The 16,711-nt window shown below is 42.3% G+C and overlaps 1 protein-coding gene across 1 annotated transcript in view; it reads right to left on the bottom strand.

Moving 5' to 3' along the window:
- LOC136316767 (lysine-specific demethylase 6A-like) overlaps positions 1–16,711 on the bottom strand; it is a 318,159-nt gene that overhangs the window by 210,711 nt on the left and 90,737 nt on the right.

The raw sequence follows: 16,711 nt of genomic DNA, 5'->3' as shown, positions 1-16,711 counted from the left end.
TTGGACCCTGCCTCTTACGTTTGTTCACTAGTTTCTTACAGAACCGCATGCAAATCTTTGCCAATCAGAAAATTGGAAAAATCTACCTAGCCCTACACACCAACCCTGAAACCTGCCCTCATGAAACAGGAAAATCTGGAACCCTATAAATACACCCCTACCCGACAAGAAGTTATCACTGTATCTCTCTAACCCTCACTACTGAGAGTAATCCTTAGAGAGGCCATAACCCCTCACCACCCCTACTCAGCAGGAAGAGGTTACAGAAGATAATGACCTCTGCCCCTTTTCCCTTGAGGCCTCTCTAGGAACCACTCTCTTTCCTTTTTTATATATATCAAATAGTTGGGAATCTCAGGTTTCACTTCTTTTTTTTTTTTTTTTTTTCTTAAGCTGGAAACAGGGAGAGACAGTCAGACAGACTCCCTCATGCGCCCGACCGGGATCCACCCGGCACGCCCACCATGGGGCGACGCTCTGCCCATCCTGGGCGTCGCCATGTTGCGACCAGAGCCACTCTAGCGCCTGAGGCAGAGGCCACAGAGCCATCCCCAGTGCCCGGGCCATCTTTGCTCCAATGGAACCTTGGCTGCGGGAGGGGAAGAGAGAGACAGAGAGGAAAGCGCGGCGGAGGGGTGGAGAAGCAAATGGGCGCTTCTCCTGTGTGCCCTGGCCGGGAATCAAACCCGGGTCCTCCGCACACTAGGCCAACGCTCTACCGCTGAGCCAACCGGCCAGGGCTGGTTTCACTTCTTTACCCTGCCAGTAAGTCTCCTTTCAGGGCTTGCAGCAAATGACTAATTGTAAAGGAATGTCTGATGTCACAAGCCAAAAAATCCTGGCAGACTTCCATAAAAGACCCTTCTTGGTCTGGAAGCCAATGGGCTAAATGCCCCATCACCCATCTTACCCTCCCAAAAACCCTTAAAAACCTTGTCCTAGGATATGCCTGGCGTGCAACTTTCCCTTAAGAATCAGCCCGGCAGGGTTCCTTTCAATAAAGCCTGTTACTCTGGTCTTTTAGGACTCCAGTGGATTCCAACAAATGTACCCTCTCAAAAAAAAAAAAAAAAATCAGTGGCCTTCTCAGAAGGATACCTAAAACGATGCATAAAGAAAATACAAAGAGATTCCTGACATGGTGTAGGGTCCAGAGAGTAGGGATGGTGGGAGAGGTACAGGACAGGATTCAGGTTTGCTAGCCTATGGCGGGGCCAGAGTTCTGGGGTTTTGAATTCTGAGGGAAAGTGAACTAGAACTTTTGAAACTAGTGCTGGTGGCATCCACCAGCATTAAAGAACTGTATAGATCAGTTTGCTAATAAATACACGTAAGATTTGAAGAGCTGAAGAAAACAGTATTACACCTTTGTTTGTTTGTTTTTTAATTTTTTTTTATTTATTCATTTTTAGAGAGGAGAGAGAGAGGGAGAGAGAGAGAGAGGAGAGAGAGATAGGGGGGAGGAGCTGGAAGCATCAACTCCCATATGTGCCTTGACCAGGCAAGCCCAGGGTTTTGAACTGGCGACCTCAGCATTTCCAGGTCGACGCTTTATCCACTGCGCCACCACAGGTCAGGCTACACCTTTGTTTCTAATGGAAGAAAGATGGTGATTGGACATTCCAACTGCCACCTCCCAGGACCAAATTGAATTGCAACTTAATCTAAGAACAATCATCCTGAAAAAATAACTTTGGACTAAACTAAGAGGACTCCTTAGCTAAGGATCACTGAAGAAGCTACACGGAGACTGTAGGAAGGGCGGAGACGTGGAAAGGGCTGCCCTGCTCCCAGGAGCAAGTGGCAGCTTAGTGTCCGGAGGGACTCTCACAATGGGATGAGTTGCCCTGCGAGGTGTGGGTCCTCAGCCCCAGGCCCAGGGCCCCAGCAAACAGCCCCAGAGCCTAGAAGAGGCACCCAGACAGCATTTAGCTGTGAAAAGAGCTGGGTTTCTGTTCGCAAGAAAGAGATACAGCTCTCAGACACAGACTACATTTTAAAGGGCCCACACAGAACACCTCATTCACAGCCATTTACCCAGGACTCTGGAAGGGAAGAGCTGAGAGGACTGGAACTGCATGAGGGGAGTGTAAAGTTGGAGGCTGTAAGGCCAGGAGCCGCCATCGTGGCCATTCACATGCAGGTTCCCAATGGATTCCGACAGACAGTAAAGAAATGGCAGAGTCGGAGGATGGTGGGCCATTCTGTTTATTGGTGTCTCATCAAGACAGGCAAGCCACAAGAGAAGACAGGGAAAAGCAGAAAAGCTCTTTTCCCATGAAGGGCAAGAGATCAGGGAGGCCCCTGCAATGGTGATAGCAGGAACCAAGAGAGAGCAAGCTCTTGGTCTACCCCACTTCTATAGTATAGAAATCAAAACTTTTCATCCAATATACAAACAAGGTAGTCTCTGACATAAAGTCATTCATCTGAGCATAATGGGATTCCTCGTAAGAGTACACCATCCACATCATGCAACAGTCAAGGGTGTGGGGAAAAGTTTAGTCTTAAAACTAAGCCTCAGACCCTGCCTGCTTACAGCCTGTCTCCCACACCTAATGCAAACTATAAGTGAGCAAACGTATATATCATATTTACAAACTTATTTGACCAAAAGAGGCCCTCGGAGACACACTGTGGGGGATGGCCACCAGAACCGCTGTACTGAGTCATTCTCCAGTACTGCGATCACCATCTTTCTTGGATGGAGCAGAGCAATCTCCTCTGAGTGGCATCAGCCTGGGGAAAAGCAACCACTCTGCCCTCGGGAGTCTTTCCTACCAGTCACAGCAATGGGTCATTCTGAGAGACCAGGAAGTAGTGGGCGTGTCAGTGACTCAGCTTTCTACTGATGAGACCAGAGCTACCCCCCATTCCCTGGAGTCTATGACTCATGGTTCCACCTCACAAGAGACTAAATTGAAACTGTGGGCGAGCAGACCACACCTTCGGGTCTCAGAAGCAACGCCCACCAGATTCCTAGGGCTCTACAGAGCTCACTCTGCAGAGCTCTGTGAAAGCAGTGTGGGCAGACTGACACCTGGGAGCCAAACCCACCACCCTTCCCAATCCCTGAACAGCCTAAGGCTATAGACTCCAACAGAGGTTTTTTTCACCTGCTAAACCCATCAAGCAGCCAGCAGACAGACTGCAGGAGGTGGGACTCAGGGAAACCGGACCATTTGAGAGGAGTTTCCCCTAGGACCAGAGTAGGTAAAAACCGGCCTAGGAGAGTAGCTTGGTATTTCAATGTGCACCAGGGCCCAGCAGAGGCAGCCACAAACTCTGAATTGCTTATAACTCCAAAAAGGTTGCTGAGGGCCAGTCACGGGCAGTGTCTCCCACTGGTTGCACTTGGTTCCGGCTTGGGAGGCTCAGGGCTGGCACATCCAGGGCCCAGCTGCAGAAAGCATTGGTTCAGGACCATGAACAACCCTTGCTAGGGTGGTATGCTAAGGAAAAGCTCACACCAGGTTCACCTAAGGCAAGTTCCATTCTCTGTGATCACCACCAGCAGAGAGGCTCCTCTGCACTGGATAGGGTGCATTTAGTCAGCCAGCCTGGTTGCTGGATCTTCTGTCCTGATAGGCTAGATTCCAAAGGGGAAAGGGAAAGAGGCTTGGAGCATGAACATTTAAAGTGTAGGTCTGTAAAGCCAGTAGACATGGCCACCATCAAAGCCACCTGGCCCGTGCAGGTTCACATAGGATTCGAACAGATGGTAATGAAACAACGGAGCCAGGAACTGGTGAGCCATTAGCTTTAATCCTAGCTTGCACCCAGCGGGCAGGTAAAAACACACACTGGGTTCCAAAACCCACACAATCAGCACTCACAAAGCTACTGACTTATCCGAGTTTCCTAGAATCAAAGGTTTCTAACCTCACCAGTCTCGTTCGCCTCTGTTACCCATCTCCTTCTCTCTGCACAAACTGGCTTTTCCTTCAGCAACTCCACCTTCTTAGCTGCCTCTCCTCTCCTCCACGTGGCCTTACTCTGCTCTGTCTAGCTTGGGCTCCTCCTAGAACGTAATCCCTCTTCCCCCGTGATCTCTCCTTTTTAAAACCTTTTGGTGAGAAAGCTCTCCCCCAACAAACATTAATATAATCACACCCACCCCAAGCAAGAAGGGCAATGAATACTGTTACCTGGGTGACGGGCTTCCACGTGGGCAGCGCCATCTTTAATAAAGTGAGCATAATATATTTTATCTGGCCAACAGGGATCCTATGAGTCTTTTGTTGCATTTGGTCAACGGGCGCAGCCACCTCCGGGAGGGGCACCGTCAGCCCCAGGAGAGGAATCTCTCAGTCTTCCTCCCTGAGACTGGGGTCTCAGCAACTGTCTGAACTTCTGCAGAGTGGACTGTCAACCACAGTCGGTCTGAACCTGCTTCTCACCTTGTTGAGGAGAAATAAAATTTGAGTATCCAGCAGCGGCTGAGGGCTCAAGCTCTGGAGTAGGGGCCACATTTCCTTTACTAGCTCTTGACCAAGAAACTCCTGAAGTAGGGGGTCTCACAAATGTTGTATTCACAAACTCAGCTGCCCTAAACCACCAAGCATGCAACCTGTAGAGCTGTTGGTTGAGTGAGGCCAATCTGAGCCCACACTAAGGTCTTACTACAAAAGACTCTGTGGGAAGACCAGGCAGCTGCAAGAGGAGGAGGAGTAGCTGAAAAGTGGAGACAAATCTTTCAGAGCTTGGGTCTTAATGGAGCTGTGGTCATCTCTAAGCAGATGGAAACTGATCCTTATACAAAGGTTGGCCCCTCCCACAGTACTCAGACACAGAAAACACAGACACAAACTGTGAAAAGTGCAGTAGCTGCACACTGACTGTCCACAGCAGGTTACAAACAACATGTAATGCCAACCCATGAAGAACTACAGCCAACACTACTAGTACTGGGTGGCAGAAAGCACCAACAGTACACTCAGCTACCTCCACAAGCAGCACACCCAAAAGTGGAGTCTAGCAGGCACCAGACACTGTGGAGAATAAATATGCCCAACAGGACAGACATTGCACAGTGTGTAATATACATAATCAATGTTGACACTTAGAGCCAGCCAGCCTGAAGGGATAACTACCCACAAAAGTATCAACTGTATCTAAGACTCACAACAAGAAGGAAAATAGTACCCTCAAGAAGCATTCCTAGAACAAGGAAAACAAGTGGCCTGGAGGACAGTACCACCAAGCCCATCTTCTTCAAAAAGACACCACAAATTTTTCAAAGTCAGACTGTGCTATCTAATACACAAATAAGATGGGCAGACAGAAAAATGTGACCCAAATGAATCAACAAGAGAAATCCCCAGAAATAGAACTGAATGGGCTGGATGTAACCAAAATAACAGATGCAGAGTTTAAAATAATGATTTTTACAATGCTCAATAATCTTAGAGCAACAATGGATGGACATAATGAGCACCTAAATAAAGAAATAGCAAGTATCAAAAACACATTGAAATCATAAAGAAGAACCAGTCAAAATGACAAATACAATATCAGAAATAAAGACCACACTAGAAGGAATTAATAGCAGGCTGGATGAAGCAGAGGATCGAATCAGAGCACAAGATAAATAAAAATATGGAAGCAGAGCAGCAAAAAAAAAAAAAAAAAAGAGGCTCAAGAGGTCTGAGGAAACTCTAAGAGAGCTCTGTGACAACATGAAGAGAAATAACATCCGCATCATAAGGGTTCCTCAAGGAGAATACAATGAACAAAGAATAGAGAAACTGTTTGAAGAAATCATAGCTGAAAATTTTCTTAAATTGATGAAAGAATGAGTCACACAGTAGAAGAAGCACAGAGTTCTTAAAGAGGAATCCAAGGAGTCGTACAACAAGACACATCATAATTAAAGTGTCAAAGTTAAGAGACAAAGAATACTAAAAGCTGCAAGAAAAACGGACTTAATTACCTTCAGAGGAGGTCCAATAAGGACAGCTGACTTCTCAACAGAAACACTTGAGACCAGAGGGATTGAAAGAAATATTCAAAGAGATGCAAAGCTAAAACCTATAACAAAGACTTTTTTATCCAGCCACGCTATCGTTTAAAATACAAGGAGAAAAAACAGCTTACCAGGAAAAAAAAAAAACTCAAAGACTTCATTACAACCAAACCAATACTGCAAGAAATGTAAATGTAAAAAGTACAAAGGAAAAAGAAATCGAGAAAAAGAGGATAGTAGATTTAAATAATAAAAGGGTAATAATCAAATACATATCATTAATAACTTTAAATGTAAATGAATTACAAGCCCAATCAAAAGACATAGGGTAGCTGCATGGATAAAAAAACAGGACCCATACTTATGCTGTCTACAAGAAACACCCCTCGGAACAAAAGATACACAGACTGAAAGTGAAAGGATGGAAAAATCTATTTAGCACAAATAAAAATAAAAGAAAAGCTGGGGTAGCATACTTATATATGACAAAATAGACTTTAAAACAAAGGCTATGTAGTAAGGGATAAAGAAGGTCACTACATAATGATAAAGGGAATAATCCAACCGGAAGAGAACCATTATAAATATCAATGCACCTAAAACAGGAGCACCTAAATATATATAGCAGATTTTGACGCACATAAAGGGAGAGATCAATAGCAATACTTTAATAGTTGGGGATTTTAATACTCCATTAACATCAATGGATAGATCCTCCAAACAAAAAATTAACAAAGAAACAGAAGCCTTAAATGACACACTAGATCAACTTGATTTAATAGATATCTTCAAAACTTCTCACCCCATAGCAGCAGAATTTACATTCTTTTCAAGTGTTCATGATACATTCTCCAGGACAGTGGTAGTCAAACTGGTCCCTGCTGCCTACTAGTGGGTGTTCCAGCTTTCATGTTGGGCAGTAGCGGAGCAATCAAAGTATAAATAAAAAGATAGATTTAACTATAGTAAGTTGTTTTATAAAGATTGATTCTGCCAAACAGTGAAAATCTGACATAAAGTACTTAATAAGTAATTACTATTATATGCTTTTACTTGCTGTAACTCTGCTTTATAAATTTTATAAAGTAAAGTTACATCACTACTTTATAAATCACCATGACTGTGGAACTGGTGGGTGGTTAGAAAATTTTACTACTAACAGAGATACAAAAGTGGGCGGTAGGTATAAAAAGGTTAACTACCCCTGCTCGAGGATAAACCACATGTTAGGACAAAAAACGAATCTCTATAAATTTAAGAGGATTGAAATCATATCAAGCATCTTCTGTGATCACAATGGCAAAAAACAAGAAATCAACTACAATAGAAAAACTAAAAAACATTCAAACAATTGGAGGCTAAGTAGTATGTTATTAAATAATGAATGAGTTAACAACAAGATCAAGGAAGAAATAAAAAATTTCCTTGAAACAAATTAAAATGAACATACAACAACTCAAAATGTATGGGACACAGCAAAAGCTGTCCTGAGAGGGAAGTTCATAGCACTACAGTCTTATCTTAAGAAGCAAGAAAAAGCTCATATAAACAATTAACCCTGCATCTAAAAGAAATAGAAAAACAACAACAAAGAAAGCCCAGAGGAAGTAGAAGAAAGAAAATAATAAAGATCAGAGCAGAAATAAATGATATGGAGGCTAAAAAAAAACAATACAGAAGATCAAAGAAACCAAGAGCTGGTTTTTTGAAAAGGTAAACAAGATTGATGAACCTTTAATCAGACTCATGAAGAGAAAAAGAGAGAAGACTCAAATAAATAAAATTAGAAATGTGAAGGACCAATTTATATCGCCGAAATACAAACGATTATAAGAAAATACTACAAAGATCTGTATGCTAAAAAATTGGACAAGCTATGCAAAATGGATAAATTCCTAGAAACATATACTCTTCTGGAAGAATCAAACAAAACTCAATCTGGAAGAATCAAATAACCTAAACGAACTGATTACAACAAATTAAATTAAAACCGTTATCAAAAAAACTCCCAGCAAACAAAAGCCCTAGACCAGATGGCTTCACAGGCAAATATTCAAAGAAGAACTAAAACCTATTCTTCACAAGCTATTTCAAAAAATTCAAGAGGAGAAAGGCCTTCCAATTTTCTTTTATGAGGCAGGCATAAATCTCATTACAAAACCAGGTAAAGACAGTAGAAAGAAAAAAAAAACTCTAGGTCAATGTCCCTGATGAACTTAGATGCTAAAATTCTCAACAAAATATCAGCAAACTGGCCCTGGCTGGTTGGCTCAGCGGTAGAGCGTCAGCCTGGCATGCAGGGGACCCGGGTTCGATTCCCGGCCAGGGCACATAGGAGAAGCGCCCATTTGCTTCTCCACCCCCACCCCCTCCTTCCTCTCTGTCTCTCTCTTCCCCTCCCGCAGCCAAGGTTCCATTGGAGCAAAGATGGCCCGGGTGCTGGGGATGGCACCCTGGCCTCTACCCCAGGTGCTAGAGTGGCTCTGGTCGAGGCAGAGCGACGCCCCAGAGGGGCAGAGCATCGCCCCCTGGTGGGCAGAGCGTCACCCCTGGTGGGTGTGCCGGGTGGATCCTGGTTGGGCACATGCGGGAGTCCGTCTGACTGTCTCTCCCCGTTTCCAGCTTCAAAAAAATACAAAAAAAAAAAGTGTGTGTGTGTGTGTGTGTGTGTGTATATATATATATATATATATATATCAGCAAACCAGATCCAGCAATACATGAAAAAAAGCATACATCATGATTAAATGGGATTTATTCTGGGGAGGCAAGACTGGTACAACATTTGCAAATCAATAAATGTGATTCATCACATAAACAAAAGAAAAGATAGAAATCACATGATAATATCAATAGATGCAGAAAAAGCATTTGATAAAATCCAGCATCCATTTATGATCAAAACTCTCAGCAAAGTAGTAATACAGGGAACATAACTCAAAATGATAAAGGCCATCTAAGACAAACCCATGTGCATACACAATGTGCAAAAATTAAAAGTAATCCCTTTTAAGATCAGAACAAGAATCTCTTTCACTACTCTTATTCAAAATAGTGCTGGAAGTCCTAGAATAGTAATAAGACAAGAAGAAGAAATAAAAGGCATTCAAATTGGAAAAGAAGTAAAACTATCATTATTTGATGATGATATGATATTATACATAGAAAACCCTAAAGTCGTGGTCAAAAAACTACCAGACCTGTATGACCTGTGGTGGCGCAGTGGATAAAGCGTCGACCTGGAAATGCTGAGGTTGCCGGTTCAAAACCCTGGGCTTGCCTGGTCAAGGCACATATGGGAGTTGATGCTTCCAGCTCCTCCCCCCTTCTCTCTGTCTCTCTCTCCTCTCTCTCTCTTATTCATTTATTAAAATGAATAAATAAAATAAAATAATATAAAATAAAATATTTAGTAAAATCCCGTATTTTAAAAAAAAAAAACTACCAGACCTGATAAATGAATTGGGCAAGGTGGCAGGATATAAAATTAATAATCAGAAATCGGTGGCAAAAATAAACTGAAAAAAATATTAAGGAAACAATTTCCTTCACTATTGCAACAACAAAAAAGAAAATACCTAGGAGTAAATTTAACCAAGGAGATTAAAGATTTGTACTTGTAAAATTATAAAACACTGATGAAAGAGATCAAGGAAGATACAAACAAGTGGAAGCATATACCATGCTCATGGTTAGGAAGAATAAACATCATTAAAATGTCTATATCACCCAAAGTAATTTATACTATCAATGCAATTACTATTAAAATATCAATGACATACTTCAAAGATATAGAACACATATTCCAAAAATTTATATGGAACCAACGAACACAAATAGCCTCAGCAATCTTGAAAATGAAGAATAAAAGTGGGAGGTATTACACTTCCTGATATCAAGTTATACTACAAGGGCACTGTACTGAAAACAGCCTGGTACTGGCATAAGAACAGGCATATAGATCAATGGAACAGAACAGAGAACCAGAAATAAACCTGCACCTTTATGAACAATTGATATTTGACAAGGGTGGTGATAGCATACAATAGAGTAAAGACTGTCTGTTTATTAAATGGTGTTGGGAAAATTGGACAAGAACATGCAAAAAAAAAAAAATGAAACTAGACCACCAACTTACACCATTCACAAAACCTCAAAATGGATAAAAGACATAAATGTAAGTCGTGAAACCATAAACATTTTGGAACAAAACACAGGCAGTAAAGTCTTCAATATCTTTCATAGCAATATTTTTGCTGATTTATCTCTACGGGCAAGTGAAATAAAGAACAGGATGAAGAAATAGGACTATATCAAACTAAAAAGCTTTTTGCAAAGCAAAAGATACCATGAATGAAATAAAAAGACAACCCACACAATGGTAGAACATATTGGCCAATACATCTGATAAGAGGTTAATAACCAAAATTCATAAAGAACTTCTAAAACTCAGCAACAAGAATCCAACAAATTCAATTAAAAAATGGGCAAAAGAAATTAATAGATGCTCCTCCAAAGAGGATATACAAATGGCCAATAGGCATATGAAAAAATGTTCAATGTTAATAATCTTCAAAGAAAGGCAAATTAAAACCACAATGAGATACCACCTCACACCTGTCCGAATAATGCTCATTAACAAAACAACACAAAATAAGTGCTGGTGAGGGTGTGAAGAAAAGGAAACCCTCCTGTTCTGCTGGTGGATATGCAGACTTGTGCAGCCACTGTGAGAACTGTATGGGGTTTCCTCAAAAAGTTAAGAATGAAATTGCCTTTTGACCCAACCATCCCACTTTTAGAAATATATCCTAAGAATATCAAATCACTGATTCAAAAGAAGATGTTCACTGTAGCATTGTTTACAATAGCCAAGAGTCCGTGGACGAGTGGATTAAAAAGCTGTGGTACATATGCAGAACGAAATACTACGCAGCATTGTAAAAGAAGGAAATCTTACCTTTTGTGACAGCATGGATGGGCTTGGAGATTATTATTCTAAGTGAAATAAGCCAAGCAAAGAAAGAAAAGTATCATATGATCTCACATATATGTGGAATCTAATGGACAAAGTGAACTGAGGAACAGAATAGAGGCAGGGGCAGGGTCTCAGGGAGCAGAGGGACAGCTGTCAGAGGAAAGGGGGATGAGGGGATGGGGTCAGAGAAGGTGAAGAGATTATTGAAACTACATATACATAACACAGAGATATAGATAACAGAACAGCAAATCCTAGAGGGAAAAGAAGAGGGAGTCAGGGGGAGGGTGGCAAGGGGGATATAAAAAGAAACACAGGGGCGGGGGGTGGGAGAGTTATATATTCAGTGGGGCAATTGAATCCATGTAAACACAATAAATTAAAAATTAATAAAAAAAAAAGCCTGACTGGGCGGTGGCACAGTGAATAGAGCGTTGAACTGGGATGCGGAAGACCCAGTTTGAGATTCTGAGGTCACCAGTTTGAGCGCGGGTTTCTCTGGTTTGAGAAAAGCTCACCAGCTTGAGGCCAGGATTGCTGGCTTGAGCAAGGGATTACTTGGTCTGCTGAAGGCCCACGGTCAAGGCACATATGAGAACGCAATCAATGAACAACTAAGGTGTCGCTATGAAAACTGATAATTGATGCTATTCATCTCTCTTTGTTCCTGCCTATCTGTCCCTCTCTCTGTCCCTGTAAAAAAATATATATTTTATATATATTATAATATATATTATATTATGTTATATATTGTTATGTAGTTATAATATATTGTATATAATTATAATTTTATATTATATATAATAACTTTATAATATATAATTATATTATAATTTTATAGTATTATAGAGAGAGATTCATATAGTAATGATTTTAATTTTTTTTTTTTTTTTTTTCTTAAGCTGGAAACGGGGAGGTAGTCAGACAGACTCCCGCATGCACCCGACAGGAATCCACCCGGCATGCGCCCCAAGGGGCCGATGCTCTGCCCATCTTGGGGTTTTGCTCTGTTGAAACCAGACCCATTCTAGCACCTGAGGCAGAGACCACAGAGCCATCCTCAGCGCCCGGGCAAACTTTGCTCCAATGGAGCCTTGGCTGTGGGACTGGAAGAGAGAGTCAGAGAGGAAGGAGAGGGGGAGGGGTGGAGAAGCAGATGGGCACTTCTCCTGTGTGCCCTGGCCGGGAATCGAACCTGGGACTTCCACACGCCGGGCTGAGGCTCTACCACTGAGTCAACCGGCCAGGGCCTGATTTTAAATTTTTGTCAGTCACCTATTTTGAGGACTGAAAGTGATTTTCTATAAAATATCATGTTGTAATCTCTCTGCCCCCACAAAATTGAGAAGTTTAAAAAATGTATACTATACCAAAGTACTCATTAAAAAACATGCCTGTAGCCCTGGCCAGTTGGCTCAGCGGTAGAGCGTCGGCCTGGAGTGCGGGGGACCCAGGTTCGATTCCCGGCCAGGGCACATAGGAAAAGCGCCCATTTGCTTCTCCACTTCCCCCCCTCCTTCCTCTCTGTCTCTCTCTTCCCCTCCCGCAGCCAAGGTTCCATTGCAGCAAAGATGGCCCGGGCGCTGGGGATGGCTCCTTGGCCTCTGCCCCAGGTGCTAGAGTGGCTCTGGTCGCGGCAGAGCGACGCCCCGGAGAGGCAGAGCAACGCCCCGGAGGGGCAGAGCATCGCCCCCTGGTGGGCGTGCTGGGTGGATCCCGGTCGGGCGCACGCGGGAGTCTGTCTGACTGTCTCTCCCCATTTCCAGCTTCAGAAAAATACAAAAAAATACAAAAAAAACCATGCCTGTAGAGTGTGATTATGTTAAAGAAAAAAATAAATATATATATAGGTGTGTGTGTGTGTGTGTGTGTGTGTGTATGGCTGAATGTCACCAAGATGAGACAGAAGGCACTGACTTTCTCTCCTTCCAGAGGAGTGGCAAAAAATATATACATATATACAGATACATATAGATTAATTCTTTAATTCCAGAAACTAGTTGAGTCGCTCATACATATGCAGCAACTAAGAAAATTCATACATCAAAATAAGTAGAAAAAGCTAAGAATTCTACCCTACTAAACTCATTTTTCTTTTATTTTATTTATTAATTTTTGAGAGAGAGAAAGAGAGAAAAGGAGGATGGGGAGCAGAAAGATTCGACCCATAACTGCTTCTCATCTGTTCCTTGACTTGGCAAACCTGAGCTTTCAAACTGGGGACCTCAGCATTACAGGTTGACACTCTTATCTACTGCGCCATCACGTGTCAGGTTATACCAGTAAACTCTTCTCTTAAAATTGAAGTATCAATAATTAGGCCCTGGCTGGTTGGCTCAGCAGTAGAGCGTTGGCCTGGCGTGTGGAGGTCCAGGTTCAATTCCCGGCCAGGGCACACAGGAGAAACGCCCATGTTCTCCACCCCTCCCCGTCTCCTCCTCTCTGTCTCTCTCTTCCCCTCCTGCAGCCAAAGCTCCACTGGAGTAAAGTTGGCCCGGGCACTGAGGATGGCCCCATGGCCTCCGCCTCAGGCACTAGAATGGCTCTGGCTGCAACGAAGCAATGCCCCAGATGGGCAGAACATCACCCCCTGGTGGGCATGCCAGGTGGATACCGGTCAGGCACATGCAGGAGTCTGTCTGACTGCCTCCCCAATTCTCACTTTGGACAAACACCCAAAAAAAAAAAATTGAAGTAATTAACTTCCAACTCCAAGTTTCTCCTTGAGGGGCAATGTCTAAATCATAAATCTAGTGTACCAATTTTTAAAACAACCACCCAAGGACAGTCATCCAAATCACTTAATTCTGAGATCCAATGGTGTTTGATATTCATGAGTCCCTCAGAGAGAACCAGTTGTTAAACAGATATGCAAGCATCTCCTACAGCAGAATTATTCTTAAAGTAGTAAATTGTTTAAGAGGGAAAAGGCACCAAAAGAAATTTTGTAATTTCTCAAAGAAAAGTAACAGAAAAGGTGCACCTGGAGTATACACAGAAAAGCCCAGATCAAAAAACAATGGCTCTTCACCTAAACTAAACTCACTTTTCATGCAGAGCTAAAAATAGGTTTTAAATTTCTACGGTTTTTTTTAATATTTATTTTACTGACTACAGAGGAGAGAAAGAAAGAGAGAGTGTAGGGAGGAGAGAGGGAGAAAGAAAGAGAGAGACAAGAACATTGACCCACCCCTGTATGTGCTCCAACCCAACCAGGGATCAAACCAGCAACCTCTGCACCTTGGGCCGATGCTCCAACCAACCAAGCTGTCTGTCCAGAGGGCAAGTTTACCTTTTTTTTTTTTTTTTTAAAAAGTACATGACAGATAGCAAGTATAAATAATAAAACTTAAAATTGAAAGTCAAATCCTTTTTTTTTTTTTTTTCTTAAGCTGGAAACGGGGAGAGACAGACAGACGGACTCCCGCATGCGCCCGACCGGGATCCACCCGGAACGCCCACCAGGGGGCGATGCTCTGCCCCTCCGGAGCGTCGCTCTGCCGCGACCAGAGCCACTCTAGCGCCTGGGCCAGAGGCCAAGGAGCCATCCCCAGCACCCGGGCCATCTTTGCTCCAATGGAGCCTTGGCTGCGGGAGGGGAAGAGAGAGACGGAGAGGAAGGGGGGGTGGGGGGGTGGAGAAGCAAATGGGCGCTTCTCCTATGTGCCCTGGCCGGGAATCGAACCCGGGTCCCCCCCACGCCAGGCCGACGCTCTACCGCTGAGCCAGCGGCCAGTGCCTCAAGTCCATTTTTTATGTTTGTTAATGTCTACAATTAACTCTTAAACTTGTTTCTTAAAATATATTTTGTGGTAGAAAACAAAACTTACTAAATTCTCTGGTAAAGCAGATGTAATATATATTAAAGTATAGATCATGTTTTATTCATTTAAAGGAATAAAACCACTGTCAGAATTCTCAATGACCAGAGAGATACAGAACCAACAGAGTATGTGTATATGTGTGAGCATGCATAAAAAGATTTATTATAAGAAATTAAATAATTATGGAGGCTGACAAGTACAAAGATTTCAATGGTTAAAATGGAAAGACAGATGTTTTAATTCCAGTATGAAAGCAGGATACTACCTATGTTCCAGTTTAAAGACCGTCAAACTGGAGTTTCAATTTATTCACAGGTTAGCCAATCTTTGTGTTGTATTTGAACCTCCAAATGATGAAGGCCCACCACATTAAGAAGGGTAATTGGCTTCAGAAAATCTAATAAACATTCAAATTCTAATATCATCCAGAAACAAACTCAAAGGAAAACCCACAATAATTTTTGAACAAACAAGTACACGGTAAATTGACACATCCTAACAGAGTCCCACCCCTTTTGCACCTTGCATCCGTAAACATATGTATCTCCTTAAACCATACCTACTCTCCAAATAAGACAATAATCAGGTTGTAATTCTGAAACCTTACATGATAAAACAGCCACAACTGAATATACAGTAATACTTCAGAGAAGAGAACATACAAAAATTTCAGTGATATTTTTTCACTTTGCCTTAATAGCCTATAAGGGAATGAGAAAAACTTTAAAAATTTACATACACCACCAGTAACAGTCCTCATTTCTGTAATTATTCATGTAGTCATAAAACTACCTTCTTCCACCAGTCATTTTATATTCTTTTTGCTTGTAGCGAGCTCTTCAATAGGTCATGATTTTTTACATAATGAAATAATACAAACCCTTATTCCTAAGGATCTGAGCTATTACTACTATTCCTTCTTAGAATGTGTTTCTGTTATTTTTCAATGACCTTAATTATTAGCACAGTAATAATAAGAAATATACCTTAAGAAATGCCCGGTATTGCTCTTTATGTCCATTGTAGAAGAGTGGTCCAATTTTCACTTCTTAGGATGAATCAACACAGGCAGAAAGAAACCTTTTTGATCTAGTCATTCATATTAAGGTATATGGAATCTAAATGACCAGGCAACAGTCTTTAAACTTTTCAGTTTGATGGAATCATTGTTATGTTTTCCAGGGATAGCATTCCTCCATTTGAACCTAAGTACTATTTGCCAAGAAAGCATAAGGTTTGGGGAAAAGGAAACCAGTATTTTGCTGGTAGGTCACTATGGGGTAACAGTAACTGGTACTGAGTAGACACATCAAGATCTAACTTCAAGCCCTCTCACAAAAAGACCGACTAGCAAATACCCACAGAAAAACACCATTGTGAAAAATCCAAGAGGAGCCTTACTGGGCAGTGGCGCAATAGAGCATCAGACTGGGATGCGGAAGACCCAGGTTTGAGACCCCGAGGTCGCCAGCTTGAGCGCAGGCTCATCTGGTTTGAGCAAAAGCTCACCAGCTTAGACCCACGGTCGCTGGCTTGAGCAAGGGGTTACTCGGTCTGCTGAAGGCCCGCGGTCAAGGCACGTATGAGAAATCAATCAATGAACAATTAAGGTGTTGCAATGCGCAACGAAAAACTAATGATTGATGCTTCTCATCTCTCTGTTCCTGTCTGTCTGTCCCTGTCTATCTCTCTCTGACTCTCTCTGTCTCTGTAAAAAAATAAATAAATAAATAAATAAATCCAAGAGGAGTTAGACTGAAGCACATTGCTGTACCAGAGAGACTGCAATGGATGCATTAGAAAGGAAAGAGAACCTGCTACACACTCAGCACTGGCCCCCTCTACGATGGCACAAGCAAAACACCTAGAAGGTCCCACCAAACTATGATTTCTCCACTGAACTAAAGAGAACCCAAAGTGAACATCCAGCTCCTGAGTATGTAG

This window comes from Saccopteryx bilineata, chromosome X, assembly GCF_036850765.1.
Source record: "Saccopteryx bilineata isolate mSacBil1 chromosome X, mSacBil1_pri_phased_curated, whole genome shotgun sequence".
In the NCBI taxonomy this organism is placed as follows: Eukaryota; Metazoa; Chordata; class Mammalia; order Chiroptera; family Emballonuridae; genus Saccopteryx; species Saccopteryx bilineata.
This window is presented reverse-complemented; position numbering and strand designations above follow the sequence as displayed.